Source organism: Salmo salar, unplaced genomic scaffold (genome assembly GCF_905237065.1).
Source record: "Salmo salar unplaced genomic scaffold, Ssal_v3.1, whole genome shotgun sequence".
NCBI lineage: Eukaryota > Metazoa > Chordata > Actinopteri > Salmoniformes > Salmonidae > Salmo > Salmo salar.
Genome location: NW_025548688.1, coordinates 22,501 through 27,500, shown reverse-complemented (window position 1 = coordinate 27,500; position 5,000 = coordinate 22,501). Strand labels below are relative to the sequence as shown.

Here is a 5,000-nt window from a genome sequence, read left to right as displayed (position 1 = left end):
ACCTCTAGGGACAGCTGTCAGAGAGGCTGGAGGCTAGCCTCTACATCCTGTTATAGGGTTATAGTGTATATCTGGACCTCTAACCTCTAGGGACAGCTGTCAGAGAGGCTGGAGGCTAGCCTCTACATCCTGTTATAGGGTTATAGTGTATATCTGGACCTCTAACCTCTAGGGACAGCTGTCAGAGAGACTGGAGGCTAGCCTCTACATCCTGTTATAGGGTTATAGTGTATATCTGGACCTCTAACCTCTAGGGACAGCTGTCAGAGAGGCTGGAGGCTGCTCTACATCCTGTTATAGGGTTATAGTGTATATCTGGACCTCTAACCTCTAGGGACAGCTGTCAGAGAGGCTGGAGGCTAGCCTCTACATCCTGTTATAGGGTTATAGTGTATATCTGGACCTCTAACCTCTAGGGACAGCTGTCAGAGAGGCTGGAGGCTGCTCTACATCCTGTTATAGGGTTATAGTGTATATCTGGACCTCTAACCTCTAGGGACAGCTGTCAGAGAGGATGGAGGCTAGCCTCTACATCCTGTTATAGGGTTATAGTGTATATCTGGACCTCTAACCTCTAGGGAGAGCTGTCAGAGAGGCTGGAGGCTGCTCTACATCCTGTTATAGGGTTATAGTGTATATCTGGACCTCTAACCTCTAGGGACAGCTGTCAGAGAGTCTGGAGGCTAGCCTCTACATCCTGTTATAGGGTTATAGTGTATATCTGGACCTCTAACCTCTAGGGACAGCTGTCAGAGAGGCTGGAGGCTAGCCTCTACATCCTGTTATAGGGTTATAGTGTATATCTGGACCTCTAACCTCTAGGGACAGCTGTCAGAGAGGCTGGAGGCTAGCCTCTACATCCTGTTATAGGGTTATAGTGTATATCTGGACCTCTAACCTCTAGGGACAGCTGTCAGAGAGGCTGGAGGCTAGCCTCTACATCCTGTTATAGGGTTATAGTGTATATCTGGACCTCTAACCTCTAGGGAGAGCTGTCAGAGAGGCTGGAGGCTAGCCTCTACATCCTGTTATAGGGTTATAGTGTATATCTGGACCTCTAACCTCTAGGGACAGCTGTCAGAGAGGCTGGAGGCTAGCCTCTACATCCTGTTATAGGGTTATAGTGTATATCTGGACCTCTAACCTCTAGGGACAGCTGTCAGAGAGGCTGGAGGCTAGCCTCTACATCCTGTTATAGGGTTATAGTGTATATCTGGACCTCTAACCTCTAGGGACAGCTGTCAGAGAGGCTGGAGGCTAGCCTCTACATCCTGTTATAGGGTTATAGTGTATATCTGGACCTCTAACCTCTAGGGACAGCTGTCAGAGAGGCTGGAGGCTGCTCTACATCCTGTTATAGGGTTATAGTGTATATCTGGACCTCTAACCTCTAGGGACAGCTGTCAGAGAGGCTGGAGGCTGCTCTACATCCTGTTATAGGGTTATAGTGTATATCTGGACCTCTAACCTCTAGGGACAGCTGTCAGAGAGGCTGGAGGCTGCTCTACATCCTGTTATAGGGTTATAGTGTATATCTGGACCTCTAACCTCTAGGGACAGCTGTCAGAGAGGCTGGAGGCTGCTCTACATCCTGTTATAGGGTTATAGTGTATATCTGGACCTCTAACCTCTAGGGACAGCTGGAGGCTAGCCTCTACATCCTGTTATAGGGTTATAGTGTATATCTGGACCTCTAACCTCTAGGGACAGCTGTCAGAGAGGCTGGAGGCTAGCCTCTACATCCTGTTATAGGGTTATAGTGTATATCTGGGCCTCTAACCTCTAGGGACAGCTGTCAGAGAGGCTGGAGGCTAGCCTCTACATCCTGTTATAGGGTTATAGTGTATATCTGGACCTCTAACCTCTAGGGACAGCTGTCAGAGAGGCTGGAGGCTAGCCTCTACATCCTGTTATAGGGTTATAGTGTATATCTGGACCTCTAACCTCTAGGGACAGCTGTCAGAGAGGCTGGAGGCTAGCCTCTACATCCTGTTATAGGGTTATAGTGTATATCTGGGCCTCTAACCTCTAGGGACAGCTGTCAGAGAGGCTGGAGGCTGCTCTACATCCTGTTATAGGGTTATAGTGTATATCTGGACCTCTAACCTCTAGGGACAGCTGTCAGAGAGGCTGGAGGCTAGCCTCTACATCCTGTTATAGGGTTATAGTGTATATCTGGACCTCTAACCTCTAGGGACAGCTGTCAGAGAGGCTGGAGGCTAGCCTCTACATCCTGTTATAGGGTTATAGTGTATATCTGGACCTCTAACCTCTAGGGACAGCTGTCAGAGAGGCTGGAGGCTAGCCTCTACATCCTGTTATAGGGTTATAGTGTATATCTGGACCTCTAACCTCTAGGGACAGCTGTCAGAGAGGCTGGAGGCTGCTCTACATCCTGTTATAGGGTTATAGTGTATATCTGGACCTCTAACCTCTAGGGACAGCTGTCAGAGAGGCTGGAGGCTGCTCTACATCCTGTTATAGGGTTATAGTGTATATCTGGACCTCTAACCTCTAGGGACAGCTGTCAGAGAGGCTGGAGGCTAGCCTCTACATCCTGTTATAGGGTTATAGTGTATATCTGGACCTCTAACCTCTAGGGACAGCTGTCAGAGAGGCTGGAGGCTGCTCTACATCCTGTTATAGGGTTATAGTGTATATCTGGACCTCTAACCTCTAGGGACAGCTGTCAGAGAGGCTGGAGGCTGCTCTACATCCTGTTATAGGGTTATAGTGTATATCTGGACCTCTAACCTCTAGGGACAGCTGTCAGAGAGGCTGGAGGCTAGCCTCTACATCCTGTTATAGGGTTATAGTGTATATCTGGACCTCTAACCTCTAGGGACAGCTGTCAGAGAGGCTGGAGGCTGCTCTACATCCTGTTATAGGGTTATAGTGTATATCTGGACCTCTAACCTCTAGGGACAGCTGTCAGAGAGGCTGGAGGCTAGCCTCTACATCCTGTTATAGGGTTATAGTGTATATCTGGACCTCTAACCTCTAGGGACAGCTGGAGGCTAGCCTCTACATCCTGTTATAGGGTTATAGTGTATATCTGGACCTCTAACCTCTAGGGACAGCTGTCAGAGAGGCTGGAGGCTGCTCTACATCCTGTTATAGGGTTATAGTGTATATCTGGACCTCTAACCTCTAGGGACAGCTGTCAGAGAGGCTGGAGGCTAGCCTCTACATCCTGTTATAGGGTTATAGTGTATATCTGGACCTCTAACCTCTAGGGACAGCTGTCAGAGAGGCTGAAGGCTGCTCTACATCCTGTTATAGGGTTATAGTGTATATCTGGACCTCTAACCTCTAGGGACAGCTGTCAGAGAGGCTGGAGGCTAGCCTCTACATCCTGTTATAGGGTTATAGTGTATATCTGGACCTCTAACCTCTAGGGACAGCTGTCAGAGAGGCTGGAGGCTGCTCTACATCCTGTTATAGGGTTATAGTGTATATCTGGACCTCTAACCTCTAGGGACAGCTGTCAGAGAGGCTGGAGGCTAGCCTCTACATCCTGTTATAGGGTTATAGTGTATATCTGGACCTCTAACCTCCAGGGACAGCTGTCAGAGAGGCTGGAGGCTAGCCTCTACATCCTGTTATAGGGTTATAGTGTATATCTGGACCTCTAACCTCTAGGGACAGCTGTCAGAGAGGCTGGAGGCTGCTCTACATCCTGTTATAGGGTTATAGTGTATATCTGGACCTCTAACCTCTAGGGACAGCTGTCAGAGAGGCTGGAGGTGTAGCCTCTACATCCTGTTATAGGGTTATAGTGTATATCTGGACCTCTAACCTCCAGGGACAGCTGTCAGAGAGGCTGGAGGCTAGCCTCTACATCCTGTTATAGGGTTATAGTGTATATCTGGACCTCTAACCTCTAGGGACAGCTGTCAGAGAGGCTGGAGGCTAGCCTCTACATCCTGTTATAGGGTTATAGTGTATATCTGGACCTCTAACCTCTAGGGACAGCTGTCAGAGAGGCTGGAGGCTGCTCCACATCCTGTTATAGGGTTATAGTGTATATCTGGACCTATAACCTCTAGGGACAGCTGTCAGAGAGGCTGGAGGCTAGCCTCTACATCCTGTTATAGGGTTATAGTGTATATCTGGACCTCTAACCTCTAGGGACAGCTGTCAGAGAGGCTGGAGGCTGCTCTACATCCTGTTATAGGGTTATAGTGTATATCTGGACCTCTAACCTCTAGGGACAGCTGTCAGAGAGGCTGGAGGCTAGCCTCTACATCCTGTTATAGGGTTATAGTGTATATCTGGACCTCTAACCTCCAGGGACAGCTGTCAGAGAGGCTGGAGGCTAGCCTCTACATCCTGTTATAGGGTTATAGTGTATATCTGGACCTCTAACCTCTAGGGACAGCTGTCAGAGAGGCTGGAGGCTGCTCCACATCCTGTTATAGGGTTATAGTGTATATCTGGACCTCTAACCTCTAGGGACAGCTGTCAGAGAGGCTGGAGGCTGCTCTACATCCTGTTATAGGGTTATAGTGTATATCTGGACCTCTAACCTCTAGGGACAGCTGTCAGAGAGGCTGGAGGCTGCTCTACATCCTGTTATAGGGTTATAGTGTATATCTTGACCTCTAACCTCTAGGGACAGCTGTCAGAGAGGCTGGAGGCTAGCCTCTACATCCTGTTATTGGGTTATAGTGTATATCTGGACCTCTAACCTCTAGGGACAGCTGGAGGCTAGCCTCTACATCCTGTTATAGGGTTATAGTGTATATCTGGACCTCTAACCTCTAGGGACAGCTGTCAGAGAGGCTGGAGGCTGCTCTACATCCTGTTATAGGGTTATAGTGTATATCTGGACCTCTAACCTCTAGGGACAGCTGTCAGAGAGGCTGGAGGCTAGCCTCTACATCCTGTTATAGGGTTATAGTGTATATCTGGACCTCTAACCTCTAGGGACAGCTGTCAGAGAGGCTGAAGGCTGCTCTACATCCTGTTATAGGGTTATAGTGTATATCTGGACCTCT

General features: G+C 48.7%; 1 protein-coding gene across 1 annotated transcript in view; it reads left to right on the top strand.

Moving 5' to 3' along the window:
* Nucleotides 1-5,000, top strand: part of LOC123733221 (unconventional myosin-XV-like) — a 38,571-nt gene that overhangs the window by 30,490 nt on the left and 3,081 nt on the right. The gene's annotated exons all lie outside the window — the stretch shown is intronic.